Genomic DNA, 25,886 nt, shown 5'->3' with positions numbered 1-25,886 from the left:
TTTTACCTCCATTCTGTAACTGTGGCTATTATGATGATGATGATGATGATGCATAGTTAGAATTATCCTCTCAGACATTTTTACAATTTTATTTACTATCTCTTAGAAAGCAGGACTTCACTGTAGATATTGCTTAAGGAAATTGCTACACTGAGTAGAAGTAAGGTCTTCCTTGAATCCAGTGACATCTTAGATCATGAATATTGTATGTAATACACAATGAATTTTATGCACTTAATAAAAGTTCCCAAACAGAACTTTAAGTTAATTTTGTGCCTTTGTCTCCCATATCTAGTCATCTCCTTTTATGCTATTATTTTTTGCATGATCTCTTCCATTTATTTCTCTCCTTCTAGTCCCGCTGTCATTCTGTCCAGAACCTCATCACCTTAGACCTGAATTATTGTAGTAGTTTCTTTACTCTTGTTCTCTTTCCACCAATCCTGCCAAATTAATCTTTTGTAAAGCACTATTTTAATTACATCATTTCCCAGCTCAAAATTTTTCAATGACTCCCCACTCCCTGGGGGCCAAAGGTCAGTGTCTTCAGCTAGAATAGAAGACTTTGGGCATCTGGCCTCAATTCCATTTCCAATCTCATCTTTTCCATTTTCCCTGCACAAACCTTCAGGATAATAAAGGTATTTGCTGCCTGGGTACCTGCATTACAAGCACCTGCCCAGCTGGTGCCATCCATCCTCCCTGCCTAGCTAGTTGCTTTCCTTCAGAAAGGCTTTTCTTCCCACTTCAACCCATAGTCAGCACCTCAAGCCATGAAACTGAAACATTCATTCTTTGGTGTTTAACACGACTTATTTCACTGTTGCAATATTACTTAACCTCAGTTTCGATGCTTAATAGTAATCAAGTCTTTTCTCCCTGATTACTTCGTAAAGCTCTTTCAGGGTAAGAGGGGGTTAGAGTTCTTATTATCTGCTAATCTCCCTAGCACAAACTTATAAAAATAGTTGGCAACCAATAGACATTTGTTTAACAAGTGAATGTACAATACTGTTCTAGGCTTCTTATAAGATTAGGATGAAAGCTATCCAGTTGTGTTGTAACTTGTAGTATTCCAGCATACCAACTTATGTAGATGAGGCAGTTTCCCTGAATTTATTAGATGTTTCAATTCTTCAGTTCTTAGTGAAATTCTAGATTATAAAACATAAGCTGGACACATGAGATATTTAATGTTAACTCTGGCTTTGATGTAAACACGAGCACTATTGGAACAAACACAGACTAGTACATAGTCATTGAATTAGTACTAATTTTCTGGAGATCTCTTACTAACAGAAGCTCAGTAGCTTCCAAACAAAAATAAAATTGCTCTAAGAATAAATTCAGAGGAAAAAGATAAACGCAGCAGTCCATAACCTCAAATAAAAATCAGACATATATTGTAGTTTATAATAGTCTACAGAAAAAATGAAAGTGAAAGTTGCTTAGTCATCTCCAACTCTTTGCGACCGCATGGACTATACAGTCCATGGAATTCTGTAGGCCAGAATACTGGAGTGCGTAGTCTTTCCCTTCTCGAGGGGATTTCCCAACCCAGGGATCAAATCCAGGTCTCCCACATTGCAGGCAGATTCTTTACCAGCTGAGCCACAGGGGAGTCTATAGAAAGATCATGGATTTTGGAACTTGATAAGACCTGAATTGGCAGCTTGGTTCTGCTACTTAGCAGGGGTGCTATCTTGAGTCAGTAATTCAATGTCTTGAACCTCAAACTTCTCACAAGGCAAATGGGAATATTAAAATTCAATTTATTTGAAATAAAAAGAATCCAAATTGGAAAGGAAGAAGTAATACTGTCACTGTTTGCAGATGATGTAATAGTATGTATAGAAAATCCTAAAGATGTCACAAAAAAACTACTAGAACTAATAAATGAATTCAGTAAAATGTCATGATACAAATTAATATACAGAAATTTGTTGCATTTATACACATGAAAAATGAACCATCAGAAAGAGAAATTAAGAAAACAATCCCATTTACAATTTCATCAAAAAGTATACACATCTAGGAATAAATCTAACCAAAGAGCTAAAAGACTTGTTCTGAAAGCTACGAGAAAATGGTCAAAGAAGTTGAAGACAACACAAACAGAAAGGTACACCATGTTTATGGACTAAAAAAATTAATATTGCTAAAATCACCATACTCCCCAAGGCAATCTATATTGCAATCCCTATCAAAGAACTAAGGCATTTTTCACAGAACTAGAACAAATAATGATAAATTTTGTATGGAAACACAAAAGACTCCAAATAATCAAAGCAATCTTGAGAAAGAAGAATAAAGCTGGCGGTTTCATGTGCCCTAATTTCAAACTATACTACAAAGCTACTATAATCAAAATAGTGTAGTGTTGGCACAAAAAGATGCATAGACCAATGGAACATAATAGAGAGCCCAGAAATAAGTCCATACTTATGCAGTCAATCAGTTGTGACAAAGGAGGCAAGAATAAACAATGGGGAAAAGATAGCCTCTTCAATAAATGACATTGGGAGAACTGAATGGCTGCATGAAAAAGAAGCAAACTGGACAACTTTCTCATACTATACACAAAAATAAACTCAAAATAAGTTAAAAACTTAAATGCAAGCCCTGAAAACATAAAACTCCTAAGGGAAAACATAGGGAATATACTCTTTGACACTGGTTCTAAAAATACCTTTTTTAAGATTATTTTCCCTAAGGCAAGGGCAACAAAAGCCAAAATAAACAAATGAGAACATATCAAACTAAAAACCTTTTACTCAATGAAGGAAACTATCAAGATGAAAAGGCATCCTACTGAATGGGAGAAGATATTTGCAAATGATACATTTGATAAGAGGTTAATATCCAAAATATACAAAGAAATTATACAACAAAAATCAAACAAACAACAACCCAGTTGAAAAATGAGCAGAGAACCCAGATAGACATTTTTCTAAAGAAGACATACAGATGACCAGCAGACACATGAAAAGATGCTCAATATCACTAACCATCAGGAAAATGCAAATTAAAACCATCGGGGTACCACTTCACACCTGTCAGTATGGATATTACCCAAAACGACAACAAATAATAAGTGTTGGTGAGGATGTTGAGAAAAGGAAACATTTGTTCTCTGTTGGTGAGAATGTAAATTGGTGCAGCCACCATGGAAAAAAGAAGAATGGAACTGGAAGAATCAAACTGCCTGACTTCAGGCTCTACTACAAAGCCACAGTCATCAAGACAGTATGGTACTGGCACAAAGACAGAAATATAGATCAATGGAACAGAGATAAACCCACGCACCTATGGACACCTTATCTTTGGCAAAGGAGGCAAGAATATACAATAGAGAAAAGACAATCTCTTTAACAAGTGGTGCTGGGAAAACTGGTCAACCACTTGTAAAAGAATGAAACTAGAACACTTTCTAACACCATACACAAAAACAAACTCAAAATGGATTAAAGATCTAAATACAAGACCAGAAACTATAAAACTCCTAGAGAAGAACATAGGCAAAACACTCTCTAACATACATCACAGCAGGATCCTCTATGACCCACCTCCCAGAATATTGGAAATAAAAGCAAAAATAAACAAATGGGACCTAATTAAAATTAAAAGCTTCTGCACAACAAAAGAAACTATCAGCAAGGTGAAAAGACAGCCTTCAGAATGGGAGAAAATAATAGTAAATGAAGCAGCTGACAAACAACTAATCTCAAAAATATACAAGCAACTCCTGCACCTCAATTCCAGAAAAATAAACGACCCAATCAAAAAATGTGCCAAAGAACTAAATAGACATTTCTCCAAAAAAGACATATAGATGGCTAACAAACACATGAAAAGATGCTCAACATCACTCATTACCAGAGAAATGCAAATCAAAACCACAATGAGGTACCATTTCACACCAGTCAGAATGGCTGCTATCCATAGGTCTACAAGCAATAAATGCTGGAGAGGGTGTGGAGAAAAGGGAACCCTCTTACACTGTTGGTGGGAATGCAAACTAGTTCAGCCACTATGGAGAACAGTGTGGAGATTCCTTAAAAAACTGGAACTGCCTTATGACCCAGCAATCCCACTACTGAGCATACGCACCGAGGAAACCAGAAGGGAAAGAGACACTTGTACCCCAATGTTCATCGCAGCACTGTTTATAATAGCCAGGATGTGGAAGCAACCTAGATGTCCATCAGCAGATGAATGGAAAAGAAAGCTGTGGTACATACACACAATGGAGTATTACTCAGCCATTAAAAAGAATACATTTGAATCAGTTCTAATGAGGTGGATGAAACTGGAGCCTATTATACACAGTGAAGTAATCCAGAAAGAAAAACATCAATACAGTATACTAAAGCATATACATGGAATTTAGAAAGATGATAATGATAACCCTGTATGTGAGACAGCAAAAGAGAAACAGATGTATAGAACAGTCTTTTGGACTCTGTGGGAGAGGGAGAGGGTGGGAAGATTTGGGAGAATGGCATTGAAACATGTATAATATCATATAAGAAATGAATCACCAGTCCAGGTTCGATGCATGATACAGGATGCTTGGAGCTGGTGCACTGGGATGACCCAGAGAGATGGTACGGGGAGGGAGGTGGGACGGGGATTCAGGATGGGGAACACGTGTATACCAGTGGCGGATTCATGTTAATGTATGGCAAAACCAATACAATATTGTAAAGTAATTAACCTCCAATTAAAATAAATAAATTTATATTAAAAAGAAAGAAATACTTAAGTAGAAAACACACACACACACAAAAGTAAGGAGGTTCCTCAGAAAACTAAAAACAGAACTTCCATCAGTCAGTCAGTCAGTTCAGTTGCTCAGTCGTGTCCGACTCTTTGCGACCCCATGAATCAGCATGCCAGGCCTCCCTGTCCATCACCAACTCCCGGAGTTCACTCAAACTCACGTCCATCAAGTCAGTGATGCCATCCAGCCATCTCATCCTCTGCCGTCCCCTTCTCCTCCTGCCCCCAATCTCTCCCAGCATCAGAGTCTTTTCCAACGAGTCAACTCTTTGCATGAGGTGGCCAAAGAATTTCAGCTTTAGCGTCATTCCTTACAAAGAAATCCCAGGGCTGATCTCCTTTAGAATGGACTGGTTGGATCTCCTTGAGTCCAAGGGACTCTCAAGAGTCTTCTCCAACACCACAGTTTAAAAGCATCAATTCTTTGGTGCTCAGCTTTCTTCACAGTCCAACTCTCACATCCATACATGACCACTGGAAAAACCATAGCCTTGGCTAGACGGACCTTTGTTGGCAAAGTAATTGTTCTGCTTTTTAATATGCTATCTAGGTTGGTCATAACTTTCCTTCCAAGGAGTAAGCGTCTTTTAATTTCATGGGTGCAGTCACCATCTGTAGTGATTTTGGAGCCCCCAAAAATAAAGTCTGACACTGTTTCCACTGTTTCCCAATCTATATCCCATGAAATGATGGGACCAGATGCCATGATCTTCGTTTTCTGAATGCTGAGTTTTAAGCCAACTTTTTCATTCTCCTCTCTCACCTTCATCAAGAGACTTTTTAGTTCCTCTTCACTTTGTGCCGTAAGGGTGGTATCATCTGCATATCTGAGGTTATTGATATTTCTCCCAGCAATCTTGATTCCAGCTTGTGTTTCTTTCAGTCCAGCGTTTCTCATGATGTACTCTGCATAGAAGTTAAATAAGCAGGGTGACAATATACAGCCTTGACATACTCCTTTTCCTATTGGAATCAGTCTGTTGTTCCATGTCCAGTTCTAACTGTTGCTTCCTGACCTGCATACAGATTTCTCAAGAGGCAGGTCAGGTGGTCTGGTATTCCCATCTCTTTCAGAATTTTCCACAGTTGATTGTGATCCACACAGTCAAAGGCTTTGACATAGTCAATAAAGCAGAAAGAGATGTTCTTCTGGAACTCTCTTGCTTTTTCCATGATCCAGCAGATGTTGGCAATTTGGTCTCTGGTTCCTCTGCCTTTTCTAAAACCAGCTTGAACATCTGGAAGTTCATGGTTCACGTATTGCTGAAGCCTGGCTTGGAGAATTTTGAGCATTACTTTACTAGCATGTGAGATGAGTGCAATTGTGCAATAGTTTGAGCATTCTTTGGCATTGCCTTTCTTTGGGATTGGAATGAAAACTGACCTTTTCCAGTCCTGTGGCCACTGCTGAGTTTTCCAAATTTGCTGGCATATTGAGTGCAGCACTTTCATAGCATCATCTTTCAGGATTTGAAAAAGCCCAACTGGAATTCCATCACCTCCACTAGCTTTGTTCGTAGTGATGCTTTCTAAGGCCCACTTGACTTCACATTCCAGGATGTCTGGCCCTAGGTCAGTGATCACACCATCGTGATTATCTGGGTCATGAAGCTCTTTTCTGTACAGTTCTTCTGTGTATTCTTGCCACCTCTTCTTAATATCTTCTGTTTCTGTTAGTTCCATACCATTTCTGTCCTTTATTGTGCCCATCTTTGCATGAAATGTTCCTTTTGTATCTCTAATTTTCTTGAAGAGATCTCTAGTCTTCCCCATTCTGTTGTTCTCCTCTATTTCTTTGCATTGATTGCTGAAGGCTTTCTTATCTCTTCTTGCTATTCTTTGGAACTCTGCATTCAGATGCTTATATCTTTCCTTTTCTCCTTTGCTTTTCGCTTCTCTTCCTTTAACAGCTATTTGTAAGGCCTCCCCAGACAGCCATTTTGCTTTTTTTGCATTTCTTTTCCATGGGGATGGTCTTGATCCCTGTTTTCTGTACAATGTCACAAACCTCAGTCCATAGTTCATCAGGCACTCTATCTATCAGATGTAGTCCCTTAAATCTATTTCTCACTTTCACTGTATAATCATAAGGGATTTGATTTAGGTCATACGTGAATGGTCTAGTGGTTTTCCCTACTTTCTTCAATTTAAGTCTGAATTTGGTAATAAGGAGTTCATGATCTGAGCCACAGTCAGCTCCTGGTCTTGTTTTTGTTGACTGTATAGAGCTTCTGCATCTTTGGCTGCAAAGAATATAATCAATTTGATTTCAGTGTTGACCATCTGGTGATGTCCGTGTGTAGGGTCTTCTCTTACATTGTTGGAAGAGGGTGTTTGCTATGACCAGTGCATTTTCTTGGCAAAACTCTATTAGTCTTGACCTGTACCAAGACAGGCGTGTCATGGTGGAGATGTCTGACAGAATGTGGTCCACTGGAGAAGGAAATGGCAAACCACTTCAGTATTCTTGCCTTGAGAACCCCATGAACAGTATGAAAAGGCAAAATGATAGGATACTGAAAGAGGAACTCCCCAGGTCACTAGGGGCCCAATATGCTACTGGAGATCAGTGGAGAAATAACTCAAGAAAGAATGAAGGGATGGAGCCAAAGCAAAAACAATACCCAGTTGTGGATGTGACTGGTGATAGAAGCAAGGTTTGATGCTGTAAAGAGCAATATTGCATAGGAACCTGGAATTTCAGGTCCATGAATCAAGGCAAATTGGAAGTGGTCAAACAAGAGATGGCAAGAGTAAATGTCAACATTCTAGGAATCAGCAAACTAAAATGGACTGGAATGGGTGAATTTACATCAGATGACCATTATATCTACTACAGTGGGCAGGAATCCCTTAGAAGAAATGGAGTAGCCATCATGGTCAACAAAAGAGTCTGAAATGCAGTACTTGGATGCAATCTCAAAAACGACAGAATGATCTGTTTGTTTCCAAGGCAAACCATTCAATATCACAGTAATCCAAGTCTATGCCCCAACCAATAATGCTGAAGAAGCTGAAGTTGAACGGTTCTATGAAGACCTACAAGACCTCCTAGAACTAACACCCATAAAAGATGTCCTTTGCATTATAGGGGACTGGAAATCAAAAGTAGGAAGTCAAGAAACACCTGGAGTAACAGGCAAATTTGACCTTGGAATACGGAATGAAGCAGGGCAAAGAACTGACATATGACCTAGCAATTTCACTTCTGGATATTTACCGGAAGAAAACAAAAACACTAATTTGAAAAGTACATATGCACATCAATATTCTAGGAAGCATTATTTACAACAGCCAAATATGGAAGTGACTTAGATATCCATCAGCAGATTAATTAATAAAGATGTTGCATAGACACACACACACACACACAGGAATATTACTCAGCAATTAAAAAGAGAAGAAATCTTGCTATTTGTGATAATATGGATTGATCTGGAGGTTTTTTTGATAAAGTAAAATAAGCCAGACATAGAAAGACAATTACCATAAGATTTTACTTATATGTGGAATCTAAAAAAACAAAACAAACAAGCACAGCAAAACAAAATGAAAGCAGATTCTTAGATACATCCATTGGGTTGCCAGAATGCAAGGTGATAGAGGTGGGTAAAACAGACGAAGGGGATTAAGAGGGACATACCTCCAGTTAATAAATAAGCTACAGGGATATAATATACAACATAAGGAATGTAGTCAACGATAGCTTTGGGTTCTAGACTTATTGTGGTGATCATTTCATAATATTCACAGGTGTCAAATATAACACTGTATTTCAATTATATTTGAACTAAAAAAAAACTTCAAAAATATCCACTTAATTTGAAAAATCTGAAATGATTGAACTCTTTTGAGCTGGTTATTAAGTAGATGAATTTAAAGTTCCTAGGGCACCCAGCCCAATACTTGGCTCATCAATAAATGGTAGGTATTATTATTATTTTGTCTTCAGAATTTTCTTTTTAATTACCTCCAATCTATTATGGACTCAACTGGCTTCCTAACAAGATTCTAAAGGATTTGAGCTTGCATTTACTAGTTTACTAATCTCTTTATTAACTTCTCTGAACTTTCAATTATATAAGGATATATGGTGAAAAAAAATGTCCTTGGAGGGACATTCTGAAGACTGAGAGTAATCTATTTTAAAGTGTCTAGCATACAGCAGACCCTCTATGAATGGAAGACAATATAATTCACATGAGTCTCCTCTGAAATGAGTACCACCCTACTATGTACTGAGGAACCCATGTGTATGAATATTTTTTAAGTAATGGAGGTAGAAAAACTTTTCTCTGTTATATTCTGGTACTTTTCAGAAAAACATAATTGGAATTATGAGAAATTATTATTAAAATAATATTCTTATAGTGACTTATAGTTTATGAAATACTTTCATAACTTAAGACCTTAAAAATATTCCCCAAATTAGCAGTTTGTTGCTGTATTATTGAAATCATTATCTTTACCCATTCTACCATCAAGATGCTTAACAATTAACAATAATGCTAAACTGCAAATATTAAGGATGTTATTTCAGAAAAGTTCAATATGTTATCATCATAGGCCTACAGTTTTAGTAATACCTGACAGTTGAAATTGGCCAGATGAAACTGAATAGTTTCTAAACTGAAAGCTTATCATCATAGCTTTTTCATATCAGCAGTAATCTTGGAAGTCTCCTCTAGGTAGGCTTTCACAAAACACACTTATGAAAGTGGTTTATTAATTTCTCTTTGACTCCTTGAATACTATGCAAAGTATCAGCTAGGTTAGCTGTTCTCCATTTTAACCTATTAAAATACAAAAAAAAAAAAACCCAAAAAACTGGCAGATGCTTTCTGGAACATAGCATGTAAACAAAAGAATAGAAAAAATGTGGGTAACTTTCTTAAATCTAAATAAATGTATTATGTGAGATTAATGACTTGTCCAAACTCAGTAGGCATGCAATTAAATGTTCAGAAATGGAAAGCACCTCACAGTCTTACAAAACTGAGCTGTTTTTACTATCATAATAACTGAAGCACATGCTTAATAACTCATCAAATACATTTACTTTCTTCAACATCTTCAAGGTCAAAACCAGACATCAGGTACAACTTGAGTGCCATTAATTCCTCTGAAAATCTTTTGAAGGGATTGTTTCAAGAAGCAGCAGACAGGATCCCATTGAGGCCTATAGGATGCTTTAGGTACTTTGGGAGCTGGGCACTTAGTTTTTGAAGCTTCTATTTTAAGGACAGTATTACGCTTAATCCTCCAAAGAAGCAGCTTGCCATACAACCACTAGAAATCAGACTGCTGCATATGGATGTCTGGTTCTTAGTTTAGTGGTTACGGCCATTATATCTACATTTTAGGACATGATAACTGCCACTTTGACAGCTTCTCTGGTGGCTCAGTGGTAAAGAAACTTCCTGCTAATGCAGGAGACACAGGTTCAATACCTGTATTGGGAAGAGCTTCTGGAAAAGGAAATGGCAACTCACTCCAGTATCCTTGCCTGGGAAATCCTATGCACAGAGGAGCCTGGTGGGTTACAGCCCATGAGGCTGCAAAAGAGTCGGACATAACTTAGAACTAAAACAACAACTGCCGCTTGGTAACTGGTTACCGAACAGCATTGGGTCAGCATTGGTACCAGAGTCATCTTTTCTAAATGTGTTCGCTAAACTAAGAACCAGACATCCATATGCAGCAGTCTGATTTCTAGTGGTTGTGTGGCAAGCTGCTTCTTTGGAGGATTACGAGTAATACTGTACTTAAAATAGAAGCTTCAAAAAGTAAGTGCCCAGCTCCCAATGTACCTAAAGCATCCCATAGGCCTCAATGGGATCCTGTCTGCTACTTCTTGAAACAATCCCTTCAAAAGATTTTCAGAGGAATTAATGGCACTCAAGTTGTACCTGATATCTGGTTTTGACTTTGAAAAACCAGACCATGAAAACATGACCTTGAAAAAAAAAACCATGACCTCCACATGCATGGTTATTTCTTCATGCTTTTCTTTGCTTCCTTTCAGTATTTCTACCTTCCTCCCATCACCCACTAGGAATTTCAAATCATTTGGGGATTTCTCCACTGTTTCAATGTTTATCTTTACCAGATCTGTAACTATATGTCTATAATGTCAGTGGTAATTTCAAATATTTTGATCCTCCTAATAGTGTCATGGGATGAGGAAACCGAGGCATGAAGAGGTTTTATGATGCGTCTGAGATTTGGTGGCATAGTCCCTGCCTCTGAACTGAGCCCTTGCTTCACCGCCATCACTATGCTATCATTTGCTTGGTTCTCTGGACTTGTGTTGGAAATTCTTCCTTGCCAGCTGTGTGATTTTTACAATAAGTTAAACTCTCTGAATTTTAGCTTTCTTGTCAGTAGGGTGACAAGATTCAACTTAACCAAGGATTTATCAATCATCTATTACATCCTAGCACAGAGCTAAGTGCTATAGTTCTCTGTCACTCTTGAAGTAACAGCCGCCAAGGAATTTTGGCAGTGAGAAGAACAAGAATTGTTGATAATTTCCTAGAAAATAGAGAGATTCCAAGAGAGGCTAGTCTGCCAAGTTTAACAGAGCTCTTTGTAAATTCTTCAAAATAATTTCAATTAAACTAAAACAATTTTAAAATTCACAAATTTTATAGTTTACTCTTAAGTAGCACATTCCACCAAACTCCAAAGTGTTATTTTTGTAGACAGTGATACCGTATCCAACCTACTTTATTACATGGGGTGAGGGAGGGCCCATGGAAGAGCCAATTTTATAAGGAATCTAGACACGAAAAGTTAAAAAAGTGTGTTAGATGTTTCTGCTTTGCTTCATCATTTGAATCATCTAGATTGTAAAACATCCTAGAGGAGGAATAGACACTCCACATTTTCTCCATCTTTCTTCTTCAGTGCCTTGGACTAGACAAACTTGTTGAGTAGAATATGGCTTAAACTATAAGAACAGAGAAGAATACATTTTATATCATCAATATGAACTAGTCCCCAGGCACCTGTGTGAAACAGGTGGAAAGTAAAAACAGCCAAGGGTTTAGGATCTAACTCTTGGTTCTCATTGTGCTGCTTCTCTCAATTTAGGCAGTAACCTGACTGCTAAGGGTCACAAGGTTTCCAGTTTTTAGAATATGAATCACGCCATCTATCTGCTAGTATTATTGAGAAATTAAATGAGATGAACTATTATTGTATATACAAATAAATAAGTAATGCTTTTTTGAGTGTTTGATATGTATTAGACACTATTCTAAGATTTTCTTTATTAGGTCATTGAAACTTTACAACTTAAGGAGATGGGTATATTACTATTATTTCTATTTTGGAGATGAGAAAGTAAAGACATAGAAAGTTGTTTTTTTTTTTTTTAATCTTGCCAAGGTCACACAGTGAGTATCTGACTGAGCAGGAACTCAAGCTCAGGCAGTCTGGGCTCTTGACTACTCCTTTTGGTCACCTTACTCCATCACAGTAACTCTCTATAAGTCCATTTCCGCTGGTCCTGGTCTCTGGTACAAAATGCAACAGATTTTGCCTCTCCAGAAATAAACAGCTACACTGAGGGCAGAGGATAAATACATGAAGAAGGAAACAGTAATACATGATACAAGTTGTATGCCAGAGGAGAGGTATGACTTCTAGGCCTACAGATGTTTGAAAAAGGAAATAATTGGGATGGGGAATCAGCAAGATGTTCCCATGTAGCTAAGAGTTGACTTAGGTCCTAGAGGGAAAACAGAATTAAAACCAGCAGAGAGGATCTGGGGGAAGTTATTTCAGATGGTGGGATAGCAAAGACAAAGGCCTTTTGTGCTCAGGAACCAAGGCTCAGTGTTAGTGGGAAAGAAGGTTTCTATATGGGAACGCTGAGAATACAGAATCAGGAGGCAGTTGAAAGTCATTTTGTAGAATGTTTTAAAAGCCTAGAGAGGAGACAGGACCTCCCACTGAAGAGCCACCCTGCTTTTCTGAGTGGCTGTGTACATATGTGTGAACACCCAAGTCCTGCCAAGTAGTGCTTTCAAAAGGCTGATGAGACAGCAGGTGCATAATGGATGGGAAAGCTAGACAACGGATTGCAGCAGCAAGCAGAAGCCCTGGGGACACATACCTACATTCAGATGCTTCCAGTTACTCCAGCGATGATTATCTGGTTGGTGGATATTCCATGGCCTCTCCACACCTACTGCTGTGCTTTTGGCCTGTCCCTCACTCTGTTAGTACCTAAGGGTAGAGACAGAAGCAGAGCGATCTTCCAGTTAATCTTTTTTCTTTCTCTGCTCCTTAGCTGTGGTTAAAAACTCAGTGTTGGAAGAAGCATGTTAGGTATGATCAGAAAATTTCATTTTTTAAAAATAGTACTTCCAGTCTTTTTATTAAATGATTTACTGATGAAGAACAGAGCTCGTATTTGAGCCTGACCCTGGAATATGCAATTGCTTTGATCAGAGGTGCACTTGTAAATTGGGGGCTACCCACATGTACTTTCACTTAATGTTCTTGTTTCTGATCTGGCTTCTGTGGATTTTAGGTTGAGGTGGTTAAATGTACTCTTTTAAAAAATGCTATATATTGTATATCTCAACTGATTTTTTTACAACCATATGATGATTAGCCATCAATCATTCTTACCATTGCTGCTACCTGAATATATTAAGCAATTGCTGCTTCTTCCTAAGTTGGATATATTGATAGACTACCAGGAGACTTGAGTAGACATGTAGAGTACATGTTTGGCTCTAAAGTGTTGTATGGGAAAAATGAAAAAAGAAAGTGATGGGAAAATGAAAAAGATTGCAATGAAACAGACTTGTGATGCCAAATTCCTCTTTAAAAAGCAATAGTTCGTTGTCATTTCAGGCTATTATTGAGAATGAGTATGAAGTCTAAATAGACTGTAGGAGCCCAGTCCTAATACATCATTATCACTAATATGTATTTGGTAATAGTAGACATAGATTATTTTAGTCCAAAATAGCCAGAATATCCATCTTTTATGTGGGTCCATTGGATGCAAATATACTTAAGAGTGCAAAGCACACATACATACAGCCCTCTGTCAAGGAAAGGGAGACTTTAAAATTTTATATACTTGGCTAGTAGCCAGCTACCAAACCTACTCTAGTTCTTCTCTGATTAACACACTTTCATACATTATTTCCAGTTTTCTACTTGAATCCTTGTCATTGTTTCCCTTCACAATCCCAATATCACCAAAATAGTTCTGGAGAAACCAGAAAGTGAGTAGAAAAAAGTTCATTTAGCTATTTTAGGACATGGCACACATCACTAGTATCCATTTGTTAGCAAAACAAAACAAAACAAAACAAAACTGGCTCCACTGCTCATGAGAAAGTCTTAGTATGTTCAAACACCTGCTGAGATGTTAATATAAAACAAAACAAAAGCAAACCTCAACTACTCTGCTTCTAAATTTGCTTGATAAACCAGATTTCTAAATTTCCCAAATAAACAGAAATCATTATAATTATGAATAATTAACATGCTAAACTCAAGAGGGCACTCAACATTCATTACAACTGTAGAGTTCGTCCCCTAAGGGTAGTACCTTCAATTAGTTCAGTTTTTACAATGGAAGAAAAATGTGACAATCAGTAACTGCAGGTACTTAGTACAAGGAACAAAATAAGCTAACTTGCATTTAAATCATCCTGTCTCAGTCAGCGAAGGCCCTGCTCTCTTTTAGATCCTTAACATTTGTACTAATTCTAGAACACAGAAAAGCAATAGATAATAGAAAAAACATACTGCCTTCAAAGATGTAAGTAGATGCACTTCAGCTTTATCAGCTATTCTGAGTAGGTGAAAGAAGAAGGCAAGATATAGCAATAAATGAATTTAAAAGAAAATCTTGTAGATATTTTTTGGCTGCACTGCACTGCATGTAGGATCCTACTTTCCCAACCAGGGATCGAACCTATGGGCACTACATTGGAAGTGCAGAGTCTTAACCACTGGACCACTAGGGAAGTCCTAAAAGATGTTTTCTAAAATATATCAATATATTTATTCACTCAATTTACAAACATTTATTAAGCACTTACAATGTATCAGGGTTCAGTTCAGTTCAGTTCAGTCACTCAGTTGTGTCTGACTCTTTGTGACCCCATGAATTGCAGCACACCAGGCCTCCCTGTCCATCAGCAACTCCTGGAGTTTACTCAAACTCATGTCCATTGAGTTGGTGATGCCATCCAACCATCTCATCCTCTGTTGTCCCTTCTCCTCCTGCCCCCAATCCCTCCCAGCATCAGAGTCTTTTCCAATGAGTCAACTCTTTGCATGAGGTGGCCAAAGTATTGGAGTTTCAGCTTTAGCATCAGTCCTGCTAAAGAACGCCCAGGACTGATCTCCTTTAGAATGGACTGGTTGGATCTCCTTGCAGTCCAAGGGACTCTCAAGAGTCTTCTCTAACACCACAATTCAAAAGCATCAATTCTTCGGCACTCAGCTTTCTTCACAGTCCAACTCTCACGTCCATACGTGACCACTGGAAAAACCATAGCCTTGACTAGACGGACCTTTGTTGGCAAAGTAATGTCTCTGCTTTTGAATCTGCTATCTAGGTTGGTCATAACTTTCCTTCCAAGGAGTAAGCGTCTTTTAATTTCATGGCTGCAATCACCATCTGCAGTGATTTTGGAGCCCCAGAAAATAAAGTCAGCCACTGTTTCCCTATTTATTTCCCATGAAGTGATGGGACGAGATCAGGGTAAATGTGCTAAATGATAGTTATATTGTACTGAAAGAGCCAGCCAATGTGGAGAAATGCGAACCCTAAACTGTTGGTAGAATGTAAACTGGTACAGCCTTTATGGAGAACATTATGGAGGTTCCCTCAAAAAACTAAAAATAGAACTTCCACATGATCCAGCAGTTCCATTACTGGATATATAAATGAAGAAGACAAAAATGCTAATTTGAAAAGATATATGCACCCTAATGTTTATAACAGCATTATATAGTTATAGTAGCCAGGATACAAAAGCAATCTAAGTGTTCATCAGCAGATGAATGTAAAAAGAAGGTGTGGTACGCACACACACACGCACACACACTAAAATATTACTCAACCACAAAAAAGAATGAAAATTCACCATTTTCAATAAAATGGATAGATCTGACAGTTGATCCAGGCTTAGAGAAATAAGTGAGACAGAGAAAGATAAATACTGCATGATATCACTTATATGTGGAATATAAATAAAAGGAATGAATATAGAAAGCAGACACAGACTTATGGATATAGAAAACTAGTGGTTACCAGTGGGAAAGGAGCAAGAAGGGGTAGATTAAGAGGTACAACTTACTGTGTAAAAAATAAATGATACAAGGATATACTGTACAGCACAGAGACTATAGCCAATATTTTATAATAACCTTAAATGGAGTATGATCTATAAAAATATTGAATCACTATGTCATATTCCTGAAACTAATATAATATTATAAAGTATTAGTTGTTCAGTTGTGTTTGACTCTTTGCGATCCCATGGACCGTAGCCTGCCAGGCTCCTTGGCCCATGGGATTTTCCAGGCAAGAATGCTGGAGTGGGTTGCCATTTCCTTCTCCAATAATATTATAAATCAACTATAATTAAAGGAAACATGAAGGCTGAAATGTAAGAAAAAGAATTAGCTAATTATTTGTTTAAATATACATTTTTATATACAAATTTGATTATATCAATACATTTGTATATTCTTACAAAAATAAAGTTTGAAGTATAAATATTTACAAACTGAAGCTATTCAAAGTGTTATTCCTCACATCCAACTGCAATTGAAATTGTTATATACCATTTTAATTAAAAATTAAATCACAAAATTATTTAGATTTTCTTCATCAGAGTCTCATCTATAAAATTGTAAAACAAAAAACAAAAAAAACACCAAAATATATCCATTTTCTTTTTCAGTAATAAATGTTACTACAATTATTAGGGACTTTCTTAGGCATTTATAGAACTAAAATATAAGTCAAGTTGAAAATGGTTTAGCAAACAGTAACTACACTTTTGCATGTAAGTATATATTTTTGCTCTGATTCAATATCAAATTGAAAACCGTGACCCAAGAAAGGGTTATTTTTTATTAGCAGCCACTTTGGGGAGAAATATTTTTATCTTCCATTGAAGTAGAGGAAAGAATTCATTAAAAATGTGATACAAGTGGTTTTAGAGTGATAAATCTCAAGTTACCAATTCCACTTTTAATGATTAATTGCCCAAGTCTTGTATTAATTAAAGTGGTTATTCTAAATGCTTATATTTAATTTAAACATAATTAGCTAAACTTCAGTGTTACTGCCTCACCTATTTTGAAATTAATTTATAAAATAGCTCAAAAAGTGCTATAGATTTTGATACAAAAGAAATCAGAATCAGTCTGCATCTTTTGTTGGTTTCAGTTGTGAACCCATAGTGAGTCACTTATATTAGGCATGACTGAGGGGTCTCTGGCAGGGCGAATGTAGTAGAATCAAATACTGATATGCCATTGATGTTTCTTTTATACATATGACATATAACTAACTTCCTAAGCAAAAATACATCTGTTGTTCCCAATATTAATATATTCTCATACTGATATATGCAGACTTTTCTAATATTTTATTAAAACCTGGGCCTTCTGCTCTCCAATGAATGCTTATAGTTGGGGGAATCTGTTTCTACAATTCTCTAACATTAGTTCAAACCATCTGCATCCTTCTCCCTCACCCTGACCTTTTAGGAATTTAATTCAGAGCAGGCTATAAAATCTGACTCAGCTTACACATCAAATAAAATTGTATAAAATATTTCTCATCTTTTTACACTAACGCTATTATATGGCATTCCAATATGCCTTCAAGTTATACTGTATCTCAGTTACCTCAACTGGCATCTGCTTCTATTTCCTTCAGTCCTTCTCCCTGGTTCTCTAAACAATGAATAATAGATATTATTGCTCAAGAGCTAGATTTGGGCGCATTCTCTGCAAAGAATGTAGGTAACATATAAAAACTATCTATCCTGTTTAGATAAGATAATATGAGATTGTGATCAAAGACAATTATGTATTGATTTATCATTTAGCATTTCAACTATCAACCATTATCTTAACTCTGAACATCCTCAGAAGGTTCAAAGGATTAGAACTGTCTCAAAGTAATCACAATGGAGAGGGACAATTTGAGGACTAGAAAGATATTAACACATCTGCTTTGTTCATCTTGCTCAAACCTTTAAATACCATCTGTTTCCCATTATTTTCTGGCTACCACCTTCCCCTAGGCTAAAAGATTTTTAAATGACTGGGGGAAAAAAAACTTGAGAAACTAGTTTGAGATTTTAATTCAGTATTTCATCTGCCAGACAGTGAAATGCAGTTTCCTGCAGCAAGTGTTCCTAATAGATAAGGGAATTGTTGCTTCACATATAATTACACTGAGTCTAACGGTAGACATAGCCAACCATATCATCTTTATACTATTAGAAGTGCTAGTAATTCTGAAAAGAATCCATTTTGAGGAGGGTCAGAGCTACTTTTATTTTACTTCAAACCAGGGTTATCATGGAATAAAACTGATAGTTTTTTGGGGAACAATTTTTGGAATATAAAAAAAAAAGTATTAAAGAGTAAATGAAGCTGACTGTTGTGACTGGCAGTAAGTTCAGGCATTTTGCATTCTTTTGTGTTTGCTTTGGAATGTTAAACAGGTTGGGTTCTTTTAAAAAGAAAACATTTTATTCAGAACATTTCCCGTGAAAGCCCTCTTTGACAAAGTGTCATTTTTTGATATATTAGTACATGTCTGCCCACATTTTATATTCAAAAAAGGCAAGCACTGTTTTAACAACTTTTGACAAGCATGGGGAATTAAACTTCTATGGAATGGACTCTCAGTGTAATATTAGAGACTGTTATATTTTCTATTTTTGTACTTCTTCATGAAAGGACACAACATTTTTAGTTATATAAATTTCTCTTTGAAAAAAGTGCAAAGTAATTAAAGATGAGCAATTAGAATAGGAAAACTTCAATTCATCAATAAAATGCTTAAAGCATAGAATACTGAAGTTTTTTTTTGAGAAACAGAGCTACAGATATCACTATATTCAGTGAAATAAAAGTAGCAGGAGAGAAGTTAAAGAATTTTCTAGAAAACTAGCCAGGAAACTTCAAGAAATTTAACTACTTCTTCATAGTTACCTACTAAATTATATATCTCAAAGCCAAATCATCCTTTTTTTTTTTTTTTTTTTTTGCAATGCAGGCTCTGCCTATCGCAACCTCACTTGGATACCCACAGGTACCTCTGGTCAGCAAACTGCCTCCCATCCTGTGTCCCTCTGACTGTGACCCTACGGGGTGGGGTCCTGCCTGCTCTCCAAGCTCATCTGTCTTCACTCCATTGTGCCCTTGCTCATTCATTCATCCAAGGCTTTTTTCCAGTTCCTTGACTACGTTAGGTTCTTTATCCTCTGCCTAGATCACTATCCGGAGAAGGCAATGACAACCCACTCCAGTACTCTTGCCTGGAAAATCCCATGGACAGAGGAGCCTGGTAGGCTGCAGTCCATGGGGTTGCTAAGAGTCAGGCACGACTGAACGACTTCACTTTCACTTTTCACTTCCATGCATTGGAGAAGGAAATGGCAACCCACTCCAGTGTTCTTGCCTGGAGAATCCCAGGGACGGGGGAGCCTGGTGGGCTGCCCTCTATGGGATTGCACAGAGTCGGACATGACTGAAGCGACTTAGCAGCAGCAGTAGATCACTATCACAATCAGGTTGATGTCTCCTTTTCTTTTCAATCGCAGCTTGGATGTCATTTCCTTCAGGAAGATCTCTCTGACTGTTCTCTCCCTAGATGTCCTTTCCCTAGAGCCTGTAGAACCTGTTCTCTCCAATCCAAGTCCCTGTCATATAGATGCTCTTGTCTCTTTATTTTCAGACTGTAAGCACCATGAAGCTTATTTACTGTTATCTATCTTATGTCTATCTTCAGTTCAGTTCAGTCGCTCAGTTGTGTCCGACTCTTTGCGACCCCATGAATCTATCTTATTTACTGTTAAATCTCTACTTCTTAGACAAGTGCTTAGAATATGCTCAATGCTCTCAAACACTTTGTTAAACAGATTAGTGAATAATTTGAGTGAAAAGTTCATATGTAAGCAATGATTTTTTTTCCTTTTGGTGGTAATACAAACTATTAAATATAACCACTTTTACCAAAATATATTAACTCATTTCAGTTGGCATATCTTAATGTTATTGTTCCCATTGATTATTTGATTTAGCTGGGACAAGTTTCACATTTTAGTTCAAGATTTCCTCATATCACGTTTCTCTATTATGAAAGTGCAAAGTGGATAATAGCCATTGAAGGATGTTAAGTTCTGAAACGCCATTTTTGGGTTTCAGTTTAATATACAGACTTCTAATGGTAAAATGGTAGACTGAAAAGGGGGAGAAAAGATTTATGAAGATTAATGTATAATATCTGAAAAAGGTGAAGGTCTTACTTTTCTATTGCTCTGTTACTATAATCTTTAACTGGAAATAAAAGAAGAAAATTTGAGACCAATACCCATTAGTGAGTCAGCAAAGTGGAGATGGAGAAGAGGACATCTTCTGGACACTGTTATTTGATATTAAGAGCTGTAATAACAAACATACTCTTGAAAGGCCTTAAATTTATGACACAGCTGTGGATCACTAAATTATGATTATGACAAATTCAGGGAATCAGTTCAGAGTTCTCATCCAAAATTCAAATAAGCAATCAAAGTGATATTGTATTAGTTGACCTCCTCAGACACTTCTGAAATACAGGAGGCATTTATTAAGAATACTCAGAACAACAGCAAGACAGAACTGCTTCCATACTTCATAAACACCTTTATGAAGTGGGAGGGTGGGTGAAGTTGGGTTGGGGAGGGTGGATATCGGGGGAAGGACACAGAAGGAAGAGAAGGAGCTACTTGGAAAAAGATAAGTGGAACTCTTCTTTTAAAAATTGCCACAGCAGGAATTTCCTGAAGTCAAGATTAAAAATGTGATGAGCCTATGGACTGTTATTGTCTGTAGCAAAAGTAATATAAAAACGATTTTTGTTTCCACATAAATTACTTAACACAGCTGCCGCTGGTTTTACTGATTAATGCTGGCACTGATAGGCCATCATGTATAAGAGACTCTTTCTCTGAAATTTTTAGTCTTCAGCCTTCAGTGTTTCTTCACCTCTTTATTAAACTCTTATTCTAAGACTTATAATGAAATATATTGAAGCAGTTTGCCAGAAACACACATGGAGTTGTTTCTACTGGCTCTCCTCTGGGTTTCCTGGGGCCGTAATGTAGGTGGTGGCAGAAAAAAATCTTAAAAACAGTAATAATGATAAATAAATTAAAACACAGTGTATGTAGTCTCCATCAAAGAAATACGTTTGTTTTACAGAACTGTATTTTCACCTCAAAGACTGTTCACTCCATCCTTACTTCATTCCAAAATGCTTCTTTATAGCAATTCTTATTTCAAAAGGGTGCTTCAAACAGATTCTGAGGAATTTATGCTCTTCGTGCTGTTTTCTGGCACTATGATTTTTATCAGATCAGCAGAAACAATGTGAAAACACCTGCCACAGTAATTTCAAATGTCTATCATCTACAAAATTATACATAAAAGATCTTTGGTTGCAATGTGGTCCTTGAATGAAGAACTTTTTAAAGAAAGACCAACAAATGCTGTTGAAAATATAAATGGATATGTTGCAAGAAAAAGACACTTGTAGCATTTGTGGAAACAGATTTTTAATCAGAACCAAGAGAACATTTCTGAAAGAGCCAGTCTTGCTTTTCACAAGAGTTTTGCATTCACACAGACTGTTGACATACACGCTTGCCACCTTCAACTAAAGCTAAAGGGCTGCAGCTAGAAATGGAGTTGTATGGGCAACAAAACATTTAGTGGATGCCTACCCAGGGTAGATGATAAAACATCTACATTCCCATCCCATGCCACCTCCCAAAACAAAGGGAGATATAGTTGTTGAACATTTATAAGTTTTTAAAAAGGCACAGAGGAAGCCTCTTGGTTATAAATCTATGTTTATGTCCTACATACCTATCTGCTCTATGGTCTTAACGTAGCTACTAGTCACTCTCAAGAACTGGTGTGGCCCCTGAGGATGCCCTTGTGCACCCAGAGCTGAGAATCCTGCTCTAAGGCTTCTTCTGCTCAGTGATTTAGTGACAAACTCCCTTCCCATTTCTTGTTTCAGTCGCCTGTGCCCATCTGCGTGTATCTCACAACCAAGGAGGCATTTCACTAGGCATTTCTAGGGCTTGAGAGTTATGCTATATTTTCCTACCCATTTCCCCTGCTGTCCTTAGAACTGGAATGTGATTCTATTATAGTTTGAATGTGAAGTACTACAGATTTTCACATTCAGATTCAAGGAAGTATGTATTAAAATAATGTTTGCATTTATTATCTAAAAGAATACACTTGAAATAGGCCTTTTGAATAGGGTTGCAATTTTATAGGAAATAGAATGGCATAAAAAGAAACGGAAAAACTTATCTTTTTATTTTTTTAAGTTGAGTGTATTTCAGACTTAAACCTGTGGGATCATAATGACACAGTATTATAACCACTCCAAACGTCTGACATTTTTAAGGAGTGTATATAATATTCAGATGGGGCTCAAATGGGAGCTAAGCGTCCAGGCTACTGTTTTGTAAAACAGCGTGTTGTATGGTCACATAGCTAAAGGTAGTAATATTCAATCCTCAAAAGGCAATAAAGAACACTCTGAAATGTACCTTATTTCTAAACTATGGTGGCACATTATAGCTCTCTTTGTCAGCACTTTATTGGTTTCACAGGAATAAAAACAAACACTGAGGTCTTTACTCCGAAATCCATTTCTAGAATTTATCTTACTAACAAAGGAGTTAGTCCTGTGAGAGGTGTTCTAGTTTGTAACAGAAGAATTACTCTTGGTAAAGCTTTTTGCTCTTTGAAAGGCTGTATGTATTTGACATTCTTAATTTAAAAGCAACAAACTCCGTAAAATCATGCTTTTCCATGATCCACATGATAAACCAAAAGAAGGAAATTTACTGAAGTAAGAATAGTTTTCTGTATCTGGGCAAAACTGATGCATTTATGCATTTCTATAGGAAGGAAAAAAGAAACCCTAAACTTTGTTTAAACATGAAAAAAAAAAATTTGGAATAAGTCCAGTTTGCTTTCAGCATTGTTTCTAGAGGTTATTTTTTTACCACAACTGCATATTCATTGACATTTTGCCAAAACAGTTAACTCTTACTTTTTCCTTTCTTTTATTTAAGCATACAACAATAGGCAGCTGATACCAGTGCTTCTTTCAGCTGTTTTGCTTTTGGATTGCACATACATGAACTCAGGTTACGTCAAAATAATAAATGAAAATAAGGTATATTTCCAAAGCAACAGAAGCACAACATATTTTGTTACACTGTTACTGTAGAAATGTGTCTAGGAGAATGGATGTTAGATGTGAGAAACAGTTTATGAATCATAACCAAGTCCATTTACAGATCAGCCCTGACAATGGATGACAAAATGACAGCCACAACAGATAACATGGTAAATGGCCCCCAATCCAAACAAAACCTACTCTGCAATTATTTACACAGCAAGAATCCAGTCATTTTAGTTGCCTTCAGAATCAAGGAGGGGAAGATGAATGGTAACTGGAAAACTGAGAACAACCCCCATCCCCTGACCCTAGGAGGTTACCAGATTGTCCTAAACAGATGTCCACAAATACTAAGAAATGGAGCTCGTGACAGGAAGGGACCCCTTTAAAAGGGTATTGTTGTGAAGCTTTAGCTTCCCAATTTAAGATGTGTTTTCCTTTTTTCAGGCTGAAATATATTTGACACAAGATTCAGGAAAATCAATTAAACATTACTGGACAATGGATAGATTAAGGTATACTTCTTTTTAGCATAAGAAAGCTGTCTTTATATAAATATGTCTCTCTAGAGGAAAGAGATGAAGAGAAGCAAGGCTCTTAGAGAATAGGGGTAATGGAAAATGCTATGTCAAACAAGAGTCCTCCATGCACACTTAAAAAAGAAATGAGTAAAATTTGCCAGATATGTGACAAGCTACTTGACAGCACATTTTTTTTTTAACATATATTTAGCCATTCCCAAGGACTGTGTGAGTTGCCCAGAACAAGACCTTTTGGATATGGGATATGGCTGGGGACTTAGGAGTCTACCAACCCCAGGATCTTGTCTTGACTTAAGACTCCTAAGACTCTCTGGGATGTAAGCTTCATGAAGGTAGATTTTGTTTTGTTTTTGTTTTGCTCACTGCTTTATCTCCAGCACCTATAATAGAGCCCGGCAGATAGTAAGTAGGCAATTAATATTTGGGGCTTGAAAAATGAATGTAGACTAGTTCAGACTCCAGCTTCTCTGACTTTGGCTACTATACATGGCTACAGTTCTCCAAGATGTCAACATGTGCCTGTTGTTGCTGTTGTTTAGTCACTCAGTCGTGTCCAACTCTTTTGTGACACTGCCAAATACTAATGTTGACCTGAAACTAATAGGCTGCAACAAAGATGGGTTTATTCAGGATCAGCAGAAAATTGCAATTCAGGGTTTGCAACCATTGCAAGCCACATGCAAGTTCTCCCAACAGCAAGGGAATGAGAATGCTTATGCAAAGAGGAAAAGGAAGTTGGGAGGGCTGTAGTAACAGAGAGTCCATTGCTTTTCATTGGCTGAGTCCTTGTCAGCAAAGGAGTTTTTCTTCTTCCTGTGGCTCTGCTACGTTTGCAAGGTATGAGCGCACCCTCTTTGATCTCCCAACTCTATTTAATTGAGGTCTCTCCTCTGTCCATGGGATTCTCCAGGCAAGAATACTGGAGTGGGTTGCCATCCCCTCCTTCAGGATATCTTCCTGACCCAGGGATTGAACCCACATCTCTTGCAGTGCAGGCAGATTCATTACCCCCTGAGTCCACCTGGAAGGCCCTGTTTATTATTATTTTACAATAATCATTTTTCCCTATGGCTATGTGATAAAGCATTATTATCTCTACTTTAGGATTAGTTGTGAAGCACCAGTATTAAAATGTGGTAGTTAAGTAACCTAAAACTCTTGCACCATGTAGAAGGTAGAGAGAAAAGTTGCCTTAGTTTAAGTTCAAAATCTAAACTCTTCCTACTATGCTAAATCCTGGTTCAGTCTTATTTAGTTGTTGACTCTGCTCCATCTATTGTGTTAGTCTTGTCTTTATTCAGATCCCTGGTCTCATCCAAATTCTGCTCTAACTCTAGTCTTGGGGTATGTACTGTACCTAATGTGAACTTCTCCACAGCACTCCAGTATCTCCTTTTCATCTGGGTGGTACTTCTTAGCTTTGGCAGCCATAACAAAATGCCATAGATTTTTGGCTTTAACTACAGAAATTTATTTTCTTACATTTCTGGATGCTACAAGTTTGAGGTCATAGTGCCAGCACAGTCAAGCTCTGGTGAGATCTCTCTTCCTGATTTTCAGATGGCTGCCTTCTTACTGTGTCCTCATATGGGCTTTTCAGGGTACCTGCACCTGGTGAGAGACCTCTCTCTCTTTCTCTTCTTATAACACCACTAATCCTATTGGATTAGGACCCCAGTCTTATGACCTTACTTAATCGTGCTAAGTTGCCTCAGTCACGTCTGACTCTCTGCGACCCTATGGACTGTAACCCAGCAGGCTCCTCTGTCCGTGGGATTCTCTAAGCAAGAACACTGGAGTGGGTTGCCATGTCCTCCTCCAGGGGATCTTCCTGACCTAGGGATTGAACCCACATCTCTTATGTCTCCTGCATTGGCAGGAGAGTTCTTTACCATTAGTGCCACCTGGGAAACCCTTATTTAACCTTATTAACTCCTAAAAGGCTATGGTTTTTCCAGTAGTCATGTATGGATGTGAGAGTTGGACTGTGAAGAAAGTTGAGCACCAAAGAATTGATGCTTTTGAACTGTGGTGTTGGAGAAGACTCTTGAGAGTCCCTTGGACTGCAAGGAGATCCA

The 25,886-nt window shown here is 37.4% G+C and overlaps 1 protein-coding gene across 15 annotated transcripts in view; it reads right to left on the bottom strand.

Moving 5' to 3' along the window:
• The window catches only part of HS3ST5 (heparan sulfate-glucosamine 3-sulfotransferase 5), a 293,471-nt gene that overhangs the window by 103,352 nt on the left and 164,233 nt on the right, over nt 1-25,886 (bottom strand). For 9 of the 15 annotated variants that reach the window (XM_024996797.2, NM_001076215.1, XM_059889806.1 and 6 more), the window contains 1 exon segment: nt 12,905-13,017. The exons of 2 other annotated variants lie outside the window; for them this stretch is intronic. The gene's annotated coding sequence lies outside the window, so the exon portion shown is untranslated. 15 annotated transcript variants of the gene reach the window in all.

Source organism: Bos taurus, chromosome 9, assembly GCF_002263795.3.
Source record: "Bos taurus isolate L1 Dominette 01449 registration number 42190680 breed Hereford chromosome 9, ARS-UCD2.0, whole genome shotgun sequence".
In the NCBI taxonomy this organism is placed as follows: Eukaryota; Metazoa; Chordata; class Mammalia; order Artiodactyla; family Bovidae; genus Bos; species Bos taurus.
The sequence above is the reverse complement of the archived record's forward strand: the minus strand, read 5'-3'. Positions and strand labels throughout refer to the sequence as shown.